General features: G+C 37.8%; 1 pseudogene; it reads right to left on the bottom strand.

Annotated features, from left to right (window-relative positions):
* Nucleotides 1-6,844: 6,844 nt before the first annotated feature.
* On the bottom strand, nt 6,845-7,571 carry LOC114625345 (annotated as a pseudogene).
* Between the last annotated feature and the right edge of the window lie 9,548 nt (nt 7,572-17,119).

The following is a 17,119-nucleotide window of genomic DNA, read 5'->3' as shown; positions in this document are numbered from 1 at the left end:
AGTCTCAACATACATAGAAAAATGGAAATGAATCCTGAATTCTATCTTGAGCACCATTCAATAAAGCTATATAGGGACCATAAAAATGACAGAATGAAGGAAAACTCATGGAAGTTAAATGTACTATAACTGGGTCAAGGAAGAAATCAAAACGAGAAATTAAAAAACACTTAGAATTTAATGAAAATTACAACACAACATACAGATATCTACAGGGCACAAAAGACAGGTCTAAGATGAGAGTAGTACCAAGTGCCTACATAGTTTTTTCCAGAGATTTGAAGGACTTTCTGAAAACATAAACTTTAGATTCAAGTATTTTGTTAGACACAAGTACAAAAATATTTTTATGTTAGACTGTACCAATATAATCATCCCAGACTATAATATCTATTTTCTTCCAAAGCACTGGGAAAATTGTTTTCTCTTTAAGATAAAAAGTATTGTTTGAAGAGAGAACTTCCTATGCAAGCCAGCAAAAATATTATTTTTGTGTTTTTTAAAGATTTATTTATATATTAAATATGAGTACACTGTAGCTGTCTTCAGACACACCAGAAGAGGGCATCAGATCCCATTACAGATGGTTGTGAGCCACCATGTGGTTGCTGGGATTTGAGCTCAGAACCTCTGGAAGTGCAGTCAGTGCTCTTAACCACTGAGCCATGTCTCCAGCCCTATTTTTGTGTTATTATACAGAAAACTTCCATGTATCTTAACAAAACTTCACAATGAGACTGACGTCACATGACAAGATGGATAAGTGCTGTATTTGTTTTACTTCAGAAATGATTTTCTAATTTTACTTAACTTCTATGTGTTCTCAAGTAACTCTAATTGCAAAATACACACTGGCTATCATTTATTTTAAATTGAATTAGAACAAATTCACATCCTGTTGGCGTATATTAATTTCACATGAATAAAGGTCTATGTGCTATTTTAACACATGCACACTCCATATAACACATGAACTGATAAGATTGAGCCTCTCTTTATATACTAGTCTTACCTCCACATTCAGATCAACTTTTGTTAGCTCCCACGTGTGTGACATAATATTTAGACTCTGCCTTTTTGTGTCTCTCATTTCTCATGAAGTCCCCTAGCTTGTTGAAAATGACAGATTTTCATTCTCCTTTGTGGTTAACGAATAGTCACTGGTGTGACTACAACACATTTTCCATTTATTGGTATATATTTGTTTATAGGCACTAAGGCTGATTTCTTAGCATAGCTATTATGATCAGTGCTTTGAGTAAACATGGATGAATGTATATTTACTTTAGTTTCTTTTTGAAAACTCAGCAAACATATTTGGATATCTTATTAGGCAAATAAACATAAAGCATGAGATCAGTCAATGTTGGGTTCAGATTCTGCATCCATAATTTACTAGGTGGGTGAACTGAGCCAAGCAATTCAATATCTCAGCTTCCTTAACTGTCAGACTCTAATAATGGAGATCTTCTGGGACCTTTGTGAAGACAGCAAGAATGGCAGTCTCCTAAGTGCCCTCAGCAGCGGTTGCTCCATAAGTATCATCAGGAAGAAGGAGAATAACTACCAAGGCTCTCTGTTATTACATTTTTGACACTTGGGCACTTGATTGTTATTCACGTTGTAATTCACTTTCAATGCACTTTGCCAGAAGTGATAAGGAGATACTGATTTAAAATGCACCATTGCAGCTACAAGTAGTAATTGTACACTATGAGGTTTTGTCTCCTGAGCTCCAGTGTTCATATTCTAGGCTGAATCATTATGCATATTTTTTTTAAATCTAGAAAGTTATAAGTTTAAAAAATTCCCTTGAAGTAAATTATGCAGTATAATAATAGGACACATGTTCATTCACATTCAGAAACAAGGTTTCTAATAACCTAGAAAAATATTGATCAATATCACCACCTACTGGTTACTTCACACTATAGAAATTTTTCAATTAGTAAAAGAACAGGAAAGTCTAATTACTAATATTAATATGTGCTCTTTATTCTAATAAATTACTAATAATGCTGACAATAACTAACCTTTGTTCAACTTTTATGTATACTATGAAATATATCACAAAATAATTTCATCTCAAAATACTGAGAAAATAATAGAACCACAAAATTATATTTTGTTGGATCAATATAATCTAGTGAAAAAATAGTTTCCACTATTTGTGATGAGAAACTCACTTCTCAACATACATCCTGAATGTACGACACTTTATAGCTAGAGGGTTACAACATCCTATGAAGTGGTCTTTCTGTCTTTATTTTCTACCAATACTAGCTTGTTCTTCTTCCTTAACAATTTTCTCATAATGATAAAAAGAAAGAAATGAGTAGATTCAAATTAAAAGAATGTGATATATGACATCTATACATATTTATAGGATACAGGGTGATAGCTCATTCCATGTATTCAGCTTATAATGATTAAATCAGAACATGTCTTTTCTATCTCCAGAAATATTTATTATTCCTTTATGAGTCTTTTACTGTTCATCTCATACTTTAAAAATAAAAGAGATCATACATTATTTATAGACAGAACTCATCTTGCTTTGCTATACAAAACTAGGATTTTAAAAGAATGTTTATTTAAAGATGTTTGTATGTGTATGGGGATATAAGTGCATGTGTGCAAGTATCCACTGAGGCCAGCAGAGGCATTGGCAAGATGGAGTACTTTCTGAGATCCAAAGTCAGGCTTTCTTTAAGATCAGCAAGTGCTCTGAAACATTGAGTCATCTTCTCAGCACCAAGAAACTAGAATTTATCCCTCCCATTTAACATTACTTAAAATATAGCACATTACAAAGCACAGAGATAATAACTGTGTGAAGTCACATATGGAATGAGAGAAAACTCTTCCAAACTATCCACTAAAGTCTTATTTTTTATAATATATGAAAACATCAACAATGAACAAGCAACTCAACTCAAAGCTGGCCAAATGGTCTGAACAAATATTTCTCAAAAATATGTAATATGGTAGTCCTTCCTTCTGGTCTGTGCCTGAGCACTGAGCAGAGCCTGGGTTTCACCTCACACTCAATCTCACAAAACCCAGAGGAGGCCAGGCTCCAAGGAGCTCTAATCCTGGCATTATTTTAGAGATAGAAAGAGCAATCCTCAAATTCATTTGGAATAACAAAAAACCCAGGATAGCAAAAACTATTCTCAGCAATAATAAAAAAAAAAACTTCTGGGGGAATCACCATCCCTGACTTCAAGCTGTACTACAAAGCTTTTAGTGATAAAAACTGCATGGTATTGGAACAGAGACAGGCAGGAGGATCAGTGGAATAAAATAGAAGACCTAGAAATGAACCCCCATAACTATGGTCTCTTGATCGTTGACAAAGGAGCTAAACCATCCAGTGGAAAAAAGACAGCATTTTCAACAAGTAGTGCTGGTTCAACTGGAGGTCAGCATATAGAAGAATGCAAATTGATCCATACTTATTTCCTTGTGCAAAACTCAAGTCCAAGTGGATCAAGGATCTCCACATAAAACCAGATACTCTGAAACTAATAGAAGAGAAAGTGGGGAAAAGCCTCGAACACATGGGCACAGGAGAAAAGTTCCTGAACAGAACACCAATGGCTTGTGCTCTAACACCAAGAATTGACAAATGGGACCTCATAAAACTGCACAGCTTTTGTAAAGCAAAGGACAGTCAATAGGACAAAGCAGCAACCAACAGATTGGGAAGAGACCTTCACCAATCCTACATCTGATAAAGGGTTAATATCCAAGGTATACAAAGAACTGAAGAAATTAAACTCTCGACAATCAAAGAACCCTATTAAAAATGAGCTAAACAAAGAATTCTCAACTGAGGAAACTGGAATGGCTGAGAAGCACCTAAAGAAGTGTTCAGCATCCTCAGTCATCAGGGAAATGCAAATGAAAACAACACTGAGATTTCACCTCACACCAGTCAGAATCAAAAACACAGGTGACAGCAGATGCTGGGGAGGATGTGGAAGAAGAGAAACACTCCTCCATTGCTGGTGTGATTGTAAGCTGGTGCAACCACTCTGGAAATCAGTCTGAGGGTTCCTCAGAAAATTGAACATAGTATGACCTGAGGACCCAGCTATACCACTCCTGGGAATATATCCAAAAGATGTTCCACATATAACAGGGACACATGCTCCACTATGTTCATAGCAGCCTTATTTATAATAGCCAGAAGCTGGAAAGAACCCAGATATCCTTCAACAGAAAAAGGATACAGAAAATGTGGTATATTTACACAATGGAGTATTACTCAGCTATTAAAAACAAGGAGTTCATGAAAGTCTTAGGCAAATGGATGGAACTGGAAAGTATCATCCTGAGTGAGGTCACCCAAAATCAAAAAAGAACACACATGGTATACACTCACTGATAAGTGGATATTAGCCCAAAAGCTCATAGTACCTAAGATGTGGGGAAAGGGGTTGACATCTGTATTGTAAATAAATAAAATAGTCAATAAAAAATTAAAAAAATATAAAATGATTAAAACATATATGACAAATACTCAATATTACTTACTTATTATAGGGGAAATGCATCTCGAAGTCATCGTGATCACTCATCTAATCCTATTTAGAATGGCTAAAGTCAAACTACAGAAAGGAAATGCTTAGAGAAGAAAAATGTGCAGAAAAGGGAACACTTCTACCTTTCTGGCAGGAAAATAAATCAATATGGCCACAATAGAAGACAGTATGGATGTTGTTCAAGAAGTAAAAATTAGAACTATTGTATTAATCAAGTTATAGCACTATTTTATACCTACCCAAAATAAACATAATCAGTACACAAAAATACCTGTACTTTTATGTTTATTGAAACACTATTTGCTGTAGCCTAAACACTAGATCAACTAAGTAAATTTTATTTCTTTTAAAAAATGCTTTTCTCACCCAGCAGTGGTGGCACATGCCTTTGACACCATCCCTTCGGAGGCAGAGGCAGATGGATCTTTGTGAATTCAAGGCCAGCCTATTCTACTGAGATAGTTCCAGGACACAGAGAAACACTGTCTTGAAAAAACTAATTAATAATAATAATAATAATAATAATAATAATAATACTTTTCTGAGAGTTTCATATGTGAGTTCAAGGCGTTTTGACTGCATCTATTCCTCCCGGCCTTCCCTCAATTTCTCCCACACTTTCCCACACATCCTCTTTCAAATTTCTGTATATCCTCTTCTTCTATATTATATACATTTATATATGTATATTATTTATGTGTACACACATACATATGTATATACACACTACTGAGTTCAATTCATGTTGTTCATATGTACATGGATGTAGTAGATCTGATAACTTGACCATGAGCAACATATAAGGAGCTTATCCTTGAAGAAAACTGAATCTCTTTTTTTCTTTCCTTCAGTAGGTGCTCGACTATGGGTGAGGTCTTCTGAGTTCTTTTCCTGGCCATGCTAGAATATTGACTAGTGTGGTCCTGTGTTGATGTTATGTAGACAAGATTTTATAGGTACCACAACCCTGTCATGTCTAGAAGACACTATTTTGCAACAGTCATCCAGGTCTTCTGTCTCTGTCATTCCACCCTTTCTTCTTTGATGTTTCCAGAGCCTTGTGTGTAAGGGTTGTGTTATAGATATCTGACTAGAAGTTGGGCACTCTGCAGTCATATTCTCTGCATTTGGTCAAATTCTGTTCTCTATAGTAGCTTCTATCTGCTGAAAATTTTTTTTCTGAAGGGTAAGAGCTTCATCTATCATCTATCTATCTATCTATCTATCTATCTATCTATCTATCCATCTATCCTCTATCATCTACCTATAAGGCTAAGTATTTAGAAGGCAGTTGGATATTAATAAAATGGACTTTTAAATACATTATAAATAAGCATAGATATAGTGCTCATTTATAATCCTATTTTTTAATCCTAAGACTTCCTTATTAACTTTGAACATAAAAATTCTAATTCTGAGGCTGTTGTGTCAGGAAACTTTCATAAACCCCCAAAGACCACCAAGGACCTGATTTCAATGTGATTGCATTAAGGTCTCTTTATTCAAGCTTGAACTTGGGCTCCCTACCAACTCTGACACAGCAGGAAGGTGGAGTCCTAAGCCTAGTTTTAGGCAAGAATTTATAGAGTCAGGAAGGGGGTATCTAGCCTGATACTCATCTGATTGGGGGGAGAGCCATTATGGTCTTTAACATAATCAGCTTCTTCTGGGAGCTAAATCATAAACTTAATTTCTACTTTTCTCCTGATTGGTGGTTGTTAGGAAGTGAAGTGCCAGGGGTAGGCTTGTAACCTGGGGGTGCAGATTTGTTGGAGAATAACCTAGAAACTGGTGTTAGATGCAGGTCTTGTTGGGGGCTAACCTAGAAACTGGTGCTAGGTACAGGCCTGTTAGCAAACTTTAGTTCAACCTTAGATCAGGTTCTCTAAGATGGAGTCTGAACCCAAAAGATCTGGTCTCTCATGGCCAGCCTGGACTATATAGTGAAACCATTTCTTAAAATGAGATCATAAAAAGCCTTATAACTAAGAGGGTTTGTGGGAAGAAGAAAGAAGAAAGAAGAAAGAAAGAAACCAAAGTTGTAATTTGTAAAGTTGATTTGAGAGCATTCATCATGTTATCAAGGAAAATTTCATGCCTTTGTTAGATAGACAGCTTACAGTTAAAGACTGAGAAAGAATATAGTCAATATACTTACATTCTAGACCTTAAATTTCAACCTGGATCCATAAGAGGATGTTATATATAAGGATTTAAGGAATGTCTTACTTTTATATTATTGTGGTAAAGCTATATGACCAAAACACTACTTATAAAAGAATTTAATTTGAAGCTCACCCTTTTAAAGTGCTAGAGTCTATGACTATCATGGACAACAAGGAAGTAGGCAGGAAGTTAGGCACAGGCTTGAGCAGTAGCTGAGAGCTTACATCTTGATCCACAAGTAGGAGGCATTGAGGTAACTGAGGCTTGGGCTTAATGTTATCTTCCTGGATGCAGATGAAGATCTGCCCTGACTCGTCAGTGCTCCAGCTCTACTTGCTCATCCACACCTTCAGCTGATTGACAGTCAGGTCTCTGAGCATCTCAGCCAGCAGCCAACAGTCAATGTGCTAGTATGTGATTCTCACCACATGGCAAATAAATTTTCTGACAGTCTTCAAAGCCAGCTATGCTTTCCAGGAGGTCCATATTCTTATCCAGGGCTTGCCAGAAGGCTTGAAAGTGTCAGGTCTCCAGCAGGTTCCCAAGATACAAGATTTGTTGGATGGGTTGTTCTTCTTGATATGCCAGGTCTACCATATATTTGCACAGAGTGAAGTCAATGTAGGGCAGGTTGGTGAGGGCTTTCAGCAGAATCTGGGCAGTGACTATCTGGAAGAAGGCTATGTTGAACTGGTACAGTTTCAGGATGGTCAGGTTGGCCTCCATATCATAGGCATTCTCCTTGGCCTGTGTCTCCACATATCGCTCCAGAGAAGCCAAGTTCTCAGGATTGTACCTGTCAATACCCTTGAGCAACTTGCCCACCTTTTCTCTCATCTGCTCAAACATGGCCATGATCACTGTCGATTTCTGCAGCCCCAACTGGAGTTGAATTTTAAAAACATCAAAGCCCATCCCAAGAGATATTCCTCCTTCAACAAGACCACACCTGCTACTCCTTCCCAAACAGATCCATCAACTAGAGACAATGTATTCAAATACAAGGACTTATGGAGGCCATTCTCCTTCAAACCACCACATAGAGTGAATGGGAATATTTAAGTGGGAGTAATGTTAGCAAATCATGGCCAGAGGGTGGACTATAGTACTGTCATGAACTGTTACTCATCTCTCGCGTGCATAGGGTCTACAGCTTTTCTCCCCTAATCCTGGCATTCATTGTATCTGCTTTGCCCCTACAATATCATTGAAGCAACAGTATGGCAATTTTCAGGCTTAGGTATTAAAAGGGACCAGTTTCAGTTGCTGATTCTCGGAACACGTTCTCTGGGACCCAATTCAAGTGCCTAAAGATGACTGTGATGCCGATGTCCTCAGTGCTTCAGTTGTCTCAAGTGAACCTTAAAGAATGTTAGAGAAGATAGTGAAGCCAGTTCAGATTCTCCAAAGCAAACCTCCCACCAGAAAAATGCCACTAAGTATCTTAGTGAATGCCACATAGAGCAGAGGGAATGCCCAACTAACATTTGCAGTTTTCACTCATGAATTCAAGAGGTAGCTAAACTTTTTTTTAAGTAAGATTGCATTTTTGTATAAATTATTGAACAGAAACACCCAATAAATATATCCTTTCTCAACCCATTCTCAGCACACCAGTGAAACTAAGGATTGGAATGTAATTTGCATTTTGCCCTTCCTTGGACCCAGACAATACTTGGTGAAATTCTAAAGTTCTTCCAGTGACCTTCCAGCCTGATAAGCCTGATGAATCAGGCTTCTACATTTCTCTACTTTTACTCTTGCTAATTTCAACTTTTCTTACCATCTCCCAAAACACTGGCCACCTGCTGTTGTAGATAATATTTGACATGCTCTTGGTTAAGAAATCAGTCTCCCATACCAAGAATACTCTTCTCTGTCACCATTTGCTAACTTCATTACTATTATTAGGTATTCACCTGTGACTCTTCTTAATGATGCCTACTTCGGTTTCTTTTTAAAGCTAGTGTTTATCTGTATTCCCTAGCATCATGTCTACCCCTAGCACTCTTGATCCAATATAGGCTAATTTTTATTCTCTCTCTCTCTGTGTGTGTGTGTGTGTGTGTGCGTGTGTGTGTATCACATCTGTGTGTAGATATAAATGCACATGTGGATTCTTGCATGTGGAGGCAGGAGGACAACCTCAGGTATCATTTCTTAGGATGCATCCACTTCATTTCTTGAGACAGAGTCTCACTGGCCTGGAGCTTGCCAAGTAGGCTAGGTAAGCTAATCCGGGAGCCTCAGCCATCTACTTCTCCACATAGGAATTGGAAGCATGAACCAACATAGACATCTTTTTATGTGTGTTCTGGAGCTCTAGCTCAGTCCTCTTACTTGTATGCAAATACTTCACTCGTAATGTTACCTCCTTGGCCTCTATCTTACACTATTTTGACTTTTCTCATAGGTTTGCTCTTTAACTGTATTATAATTTTCAAGCTCATGGTGGTGTTAAAGTGTTCATTGTCTTTACCAGAATGAAAGATCCTAAAGAACAAGATCTTTTTCTATCTCACAGGTTTGGCATACACTGGGTGCTCATATCTGCTGAATACTTGAAGGAAAGAGATCGTTTTGAAATTTGCTTTTATTATAATTCTCAGTAGATATTCCTAAAGATGCTAAATCCTAAGAACAAAAACATTTTCTTAATACAGTCCAATCACTACCGCCACCATCATCATTGTCCTCCCATTATATCATTATTATTGCTGCTGTTCTCATCATCATTTAGCAAGTACCTGCTTTATTGATGCACTATTTTGTGTCACAATAGCTATAGCTGTCTCAACATATTTTCAGTTATTATTGATGCAACAACTTTCTTTCTGAACCCCATTACACTTCCACCTTCCCTAATTAACTGAATACTTTTCACACATGAGGCTTTTGGCTTTGAAATATCAGCTTACTAATTGACTTTTTTTTAAGAATATTAAAACATCTTTTTTTTTCTATAGTAAACACTTTTATCATGATGTATAAATTTTTTGATTAGTTGTTGAACTGAATTGTTTTCTTTAACTTGGCCACAGGTACTTTGTATTATTTTAGGGTGCCCATCTGTGAAGGTATTTCTGAATGAGATCAGTATTTGAATTGGTAGGTTGAGAAGAATAAACATCCCTCCTGTTGAAATAGTTTTTTAAAATTGGCCTCTGGTCAAGCCAACTATCTAATCTGAGGTGGCTCTGCCTAGCTCAGCTGCCATGTTCTGTGGCCAGAGGCCACGTGCACACCGCAGCTAGAAATGGCCCTGCCAGAAACACCAGCCCTGCCAATCTTCCACACTGTCTCCGCAAGGCTGCGCATTGCCCAGACCATCTCACCGTCCACGTGTGCTCGGTAGAAAAAAATGAGATTCTAATGCTTAAAGATCAATCAAAGACTTTGTATGTTTGATAAAGCTCAATAACAATATGCCTATACAAAGAAAGTTGTTTCCCAATTAGCTAACCTAAATAAAAGTAGTTACCTGCACTGCTCTCCATACCTGTGTGGCTTTCCATCCTCCTACATCTCTGCCCTCTCTCATTCCTCCTCTTCCTTTTTTCTCTTCCTCTCCTAACTCCTCCCACCTTAGCTCCTCTTACACCCTCCCTCATTGGGACAGTTCCTCAATGTGTTGTTCGGTCTCCTACATTATACTCGGATCCCTGTAACATTGTACTGAAAGGTTTCTATTTCATGGCTTCCTTATTCCTGCTTCAGGATATTTTGGGGGTATGTATGTTAGTATACATAAAATTTTTCTTTATTTCCATCCCTCAGTTTTCTCATATTAACTGTTTCCTTGACAGTATGAAGTGAATTATTAATCCTAAGAATTCTAAATACTGGATATGCTCTTTAACATATGAAGAAAACAGCCAAATTTTAAGTTCAATTAACCAAAACAATATGCAAACTATACAAAACTTTAATTTATCTGTGGTTATTTTTTTCTTTAAACAGACTTTTCATCCACAGACCTTACATTCATAGATTAGATCTACTACGTTTTTGTGTGTAGTTTATTATTGTTGAGGAAAAGACATTCTGTTGGTTCTCTCTTTGAGGCATTTGTTTTGGCTTGAATATAAACTGTTCTCCATAGGGTCCTGTGTTAAAACTTTAATCTCCTGCTAGTGGTTTGGATAATTTCTAGAAGTTAGAGTCTAACTAGAAGAAGTGGGTCACTGACATAAGTCTGGGATTTCCTGTCCTTGCCCCCTCTTTATCACCTCTCTCTGATTCTTGGCCACAATGAGGTGAGTAGCTTTGTCTTCCATATCGTCCCACCACTATGGAATTCTACTTCACTCTTCTACAGCAGAATAGACAGTGCAAAAAAGGAGAGCAATAGACCTCTGCAACCACCTGATTTCCAAGGGACATGGGAAAATCACTCTGCCAGAACTGTCTATAACCTGGCTTTTGCTGATCGTAGCCTCCAGGGAAATGGTAAGGTTGATAATGCTGTTCGATATAGACAGAAGGCACTTTCTGTATTATCTCATGATAGCCTTTTTTGATATAAGCAGTAAAATAGCTCTTGTATTAAGGATAGCATCCAGCTATACAGCCTTAATAAGAACAGACCAATCTAAAAGGAAGGCAGGAAAATTATATACCCATGTATGTGACAACAAAATGGGAAGAGTAACTGTTTCCTGGAAGAGGTATAGGCTGCTGAGATGGCTCCAAGTGGGAGGTACTTGCTGCCTGATATCTTGGGTCACATGCTGAAAGAGAACCCCTGGGACTTGTCCTCTGACCTGTACACATATACTATTGCACTTGAACATCTCCTTCACCTACTGCTACATAATGCAACATAATAAAATAAATGTAATGAATTATATGCTTACACATCTCAAAGGCCTTAACAGAGAGATGCCTTGATATTCAGAATAAATCAATATGGCCTATTTGTAATGGAAAAAACAGGTTGAAGATCTAGATGGACGGGAGATGGGGAGAAACTGGGAGGAGTAAAAAGAGGGAAACTATAATCAGGATATATTGTATAAAAAATCTCTTTTCAATAAACTGAAAATTAAATTAAAAAGAAGTGGAAAGCCTTTTAGTTGAATTAACATCTTTACACTCTTGAGTCTTGACGTGACTCTGATCCAGTAAATCCCTCCCTCCCTCCCTCATTTCTTCCCTCCCTCTTTCCCTCCCTCCCTCCCTTCCTCCCTCTCTCCCCCTCTCTGTCTCTCTGTCTCTCTCTGTCTCTGTCTCTCTCTCTCTGTCTCTCTCTCTGTCTCTCTCTCTCTCTCTCTTTCCCTCTCTCTCTCTCCCCTCTCTCTCTCCCCTCTCTCTGTCTCTTTCTCTCTCTCTGTCTCTTTCTCTCTCTCTGTCTCTTTCTCTCTCTGTCTCTCCCCCCCCCTCTCAGATATTTTTTGCTTACTGCCTCAAGCTTTGTGACTTCATTGTTTCTGCATACTGGGAGCTGACACATTGGAAAGGGGATGGGCTGAGTAGATGGGGGCACTGAGGAGGACCAAAGGAAGGAGGAGAGAAGGGTGTGCTACTAGAATCAGCATAGGCTCCTGGCAGAAAGGCCTAAGAGGCCACAGCAGGTGGTCTGCTACAGAGCTGGGACTGAGACTGGAGCATTGGGTTAGAAAGAGAAGAGAGAGAGTAAAGATCTGAAGATCACTTACCTAATTCTCAGGCCTGCTTGTTTCCCTGGCTAGTGTGTCCTGTGGGTACCCAGGGAATGGTCACAGAAGTTGGTGGCTGAGATAAAGGGATGGAGTGTCAAGAAAGGCTGTAGAACTGCATGCTCTTCTGAAAACAGGGACAGTGGAGAAAAAGAGTGGTTTGCCATAGAGCTGGAGATGAGATTGAGGATTGGATTGGATTTGAAAGTGAGGATAGAGAATGGATGTCTGAAGATTGCTTAATAATTTCCCACTTTTCCGGCCAAGGTGCCCTGTAGATTACCAGGGAATGAAAGACTGTTTTGCCAAGAGAGAGGGAAAGAACATGTGGAGTTGGTGGGTAGGAAGGTGGGAAAGTATAAATACATATATGGTTCTTTCCCTAGAAGTCAGTGGCTCTTGGGGTGGCCTGATTATACAGGCTGCCTAGGGAAGAGTTTCTATTCAGTCAGCTGCTCAAGCACTCAATGGCTGCCACAGACAAGGTCAAAGGATTCCAAGATAGTATTCAAGTTGACAGGAGACTGTGACATTATCCATATGCTGCTGGATTTGCAGAATACAATAGTTAACAGATTAGGGAGCCTTCTAATCAGACTTCAAAGGAAGATCTAGAAGGTCTGTCAGTGTGTGACAGTGTCAGGACTTCTAGTCTATTAGCCTAGAAGATAATTATTTACATACATGCACAAAGAGCTTTGGTGTGGTATTCAACCATAGAGACACATTCCAGTATACTAAAAACAGTGGATGTACTGAGGAATGTTGTGGTTATCTGGTCATTTCTAAGGAATTTACAGCTCCATTCCAGCTCAACTGCAGAGTTTGGGAGTTATCATTACACCATTTGTTTTTCCCACTTATACCAAATTCTACTCCTTTAAATATTTCTTGGTGTTTCTCTCTAGGTATGGAATTTGCATTCAGACATACAAGATACAGTCCCTCACCAATCTCCTTTTCTCTTAGTGTCCATAAACCCATCCATATACATTGTGTTCCCGCTACATTTCAGGACTACAAAAAGATAGAGGGAGCACTGTGACCTTATTGGAGGTCAGAAACTCCCTTATCCAGGAGTCCGTTTGGTTGGAAAGATGCTACAGCCTTCTTCCTCAGCAAGCCCAGAGGGGTCTTCTGAGTGTAAATACTAAAGGCTACCTCTGATAGCTTCTTACTTCTTTCAGGGCACAATATCCATACAAGGTACATCCTACATTTGCTGCTCAGTGGATAAAACTACGAAGACAATTCAGCCTTCTAATACAGTTCCTAACTCAATGAATCTTAACAAAATGAGAAGAGGCCATGACTTGAAATGGTCATTTTACGATCCCAACTTTTTTTTTAAGTAGAAAGAACATTTATTTAAAGTGATTTTCACAAATTTCTCAAAGCATCACAAACTGTTTCTGACTCCAAGCATACATTTTTCCCCATTAATTTACAGCTTGATTGAAGGACTCCTCTTTCCTCTCCCAGTTCAACCCTCACACTCCCTCCTCTCATCCTCCCCTTTGAAACAGAGGGCCCCCTGTGGTACCATCAAGTCACAGCAGGACTAAACATATTCTCTTCCATTGAGGCTTGATAAGACAACCTAGTTATGGAATTAGGGGAGGAGATATTATCCCAACTTTTAAGTGAAAATTCAGAATTTTATTATGTGTGATGTACATTCATATTTACACAAGTTTTCATGATTAGAATTCTACAATGTGTCTGCTGTTGGTGCTATAAAATTACTTTTACTTTCCATAGTCTTGTAATTATCATTATACTGGAACAGGGTCAAAACAGAAGCCACCCTTTTGTGACCCTCACTCTATTAAAATCCTTACTTTACTTCATCACTTCCTGTATCAGTGATTGTAGTTTCCGTTATTTTATGGTCTTCCTCAATCCTCTTCTTGTAGCACTAAGTGAGTACTGAAGGCAGTTGACAATCCATCGACTATTTAATGGAAACCTGTCATATGATAATTTTCCGTTAGCTTAATTTTCCTCATATGATCAACCAGTAAGTCAGATAATGGCCTTGATGATTATACCTACTATATCTGAAGGGAACAGTTAGCTGTTCCATCTCTCATGTGTCCCTTCAAATTTAATTCATAGTTATAAACAGATAAATACACTTGTAATGTCATTAAGTTGTAGATTAATACTTCTGATAGCTAAGCTTTACAATTGGAGATTTTATTTATTCACTTTACAAACTAAATCTTATTTTACATTTATTTCAAGTTCATGAATAGGTTTATATTTTTTGTGGTTTTATATCCATTTTTATGTTGTCCTTCTTGTAATTGATTTGTTTCTGGAAATCTGTATAAAGAGGAATTATAAACAGGTCAACCCAAAAGGTCTAATCATGTATGACTATTTGTTTTCTGTGTTAATACAAATGTTATAATAATTTTTTGAGTGCTGAACGCCATTTAGTGTTTTAAAAGATAACATAGGATATTCAGTGTTCCATATTTTCTGATATATCATGCAATGTTTTAATATTGTAATATATCCAACCAGTACTGAAAGATACATTGTTAAAATTTAACAAAGCTTGAATTATACATGGAAACCCACAGTTTTAGTAGTGTGTCATTTAGGAAACTGATTAATTGGCCTTTGCATTGAAGGATTAATCACAGTATTTTATATTATTTTATAAGCATCAATGTCAAGGCTATCATTTCCATCTCTGTTTCTAATTGATAGCACTTCTTATTTTAGATTGGAATGTTTATTTACCGGATTCATTTTTTTAGGACATAGCTTACGTATTGCATATGCAGCAAACAACCATCACATAAAATAATTAAAAGTAGATTCTATCACTTTTATATAGTTTATACCTATGACTCTCATACTGTTAACATTTCACTTTGAACTATCATAGATCACTAACAGAAAATAAAATACAGGTGGGCTATAAAATAATTATTAAATTATTGATCTTACAAAAATCAACTAAAATAAACTAAGAAGAATTTTCTGTGTGTCATGTTCTACATGAACTGTCCAGTTTAATTGCTCACTAATTATCCCTGGAAATGGAGACAAGTAGCTGAAGAATGACTTAGTAACTTACTAACATCGGGCTACATGTTAGATTAAGAATGCAAAGCCAGCATACAGGCAATATTGGCAACAGTGAGTATGTTAACAGAGAAATTGTTGAATGTGCTTTGGAGAATTTTCAATATGTGTTCCCTCCCATGTCAGGAATAGTCTCTTGTGTGTTGGCCTCTGTGATGCTTATTTCAGAGTGCTGGGCGCAGCGTATGGTCATATGGATGTGACTGGTGTGAAAGAATAGAAACAGGAAGAAGAAATATGATCATCATTCCCCACCATCCCTACCCTGCCCTACTAAATAAGCACAGTGTTCATTTGCAATCTGGCTGAACACACTAATTACAAGGTCTCTACTTTTCTAGACTTTAGTATAGATTATGACACATTCTTGAGCTGGAGAGGCAGCTCAGTGGTTAAATTACTACCCTCTCCCCCCCCCCACCCCCCCCACATCTATATGGCTCAGAACCATCTGTAACTCTAGTCCAGGGGATCTGTTGCCCTCTTCTGATCTCTGTGAGCACTGTATGCAGATGGTTCAAAGACATGCATGCAGACAAAACATCCATTCACATAGTAAGGTGGAATCTCAAGAGTCATTTTGCTTTGGATTTCCCCGATGACTAAGAACATTGAACATTTTTAAAGTGTTTCTCAGCCATTAGAGATTTCTCTGTTGAGAATTCTCTATTTAACTATGTACCTCATTTTTAAGTTGGATTATTTCAGTTGTTAGTGTCCAACTTCTTGAGTTCTTTATATATTTTAGATATTAGCCCTCTGCCAGATGTCGGTTGGTGAAGATATTTTCCCAATCTGTAAGCTGCCATTTGGTCCTATTGACAGTGTCCTTTGTGTCACAAAAGCTTTTCAACTACATGAGGCTCCATTTATTAGTTGTTGAACTTAGTGCCTGAGCTAAGGGTTTTCTGTTTCGGAAGTTGTCTCCTGTACTGAGTTCAAGGTTACACCCTCACTTTCTTCTCTATAGACTTAGTGTATCTGCTTTTACATAGACCCCCCCCCACATAGATTTGCAAAAGAAGCAAAATACTTTTATTTGGATAAGTAAATAAGTTTTATTTGGCTAAGAGATCGTACAGATTAAAGAAAAATACATTAAGATTGACAGTGGAGCCAGGCAGTGGTGGCACACGTCTTTAATCCCAGCACTTAGGAGGCAGAGGGAGGTGGATTTCTGAATTCAAGGCCAGCCTGGTCCACAGAGTGAGTTCCAGGACAGCCAGAGCTATACAGAGAAACCCCATCTCGAAAAACAAAAACAAAACAAGCGAACAAAAACAAAGACAGTGGGAAAGATGAGTGAAGATACTCAAGGCATTTGTATATTTTTTCAGGGGTCCACTTATTAGGTTCAAGAGGAAAGGCTGGTTGCAAAGTGATTTAAGGTTGTCTACTTTGATTGATAGATGTACTTTTTCACAATACATCTGACTTTAAACATATATATGCCCACTTTGCATAGGCATAAGATGGTAAATAGGATACTCCCTTAAATGTTGCTTGAAGACACAGTTTGCATTGCTGTTCCCAAAACCACTTGAGGTCAGAATGGATCTTCTAATCTTCATTCCCAGCGATATTGAGAATGTACCCCCTAGGCAGTGTCTAAATTTGATCATTACTAAGAGCATGGACACAGAG

Source organism: Grammomys surdaster, unplaced genomic scaffold (genome assembly GCF_004785775.1).
Source record: "Grammomys surdaster isolate TR1022 unplaced genomic scaffold, NIH_TR_1.0 215, whole genome shotgun sequence".
Lineage (NCBI taxonomy): Eukaryota > Metazoa > Chordata > Mammalia > Rodentia > Muridae > Grammomys > Grammomys surdaster.
Note: the sequence above shows the minus strand (reverse complement) of the source record. Positions and strands in the feature narration are given on the sequence as shown.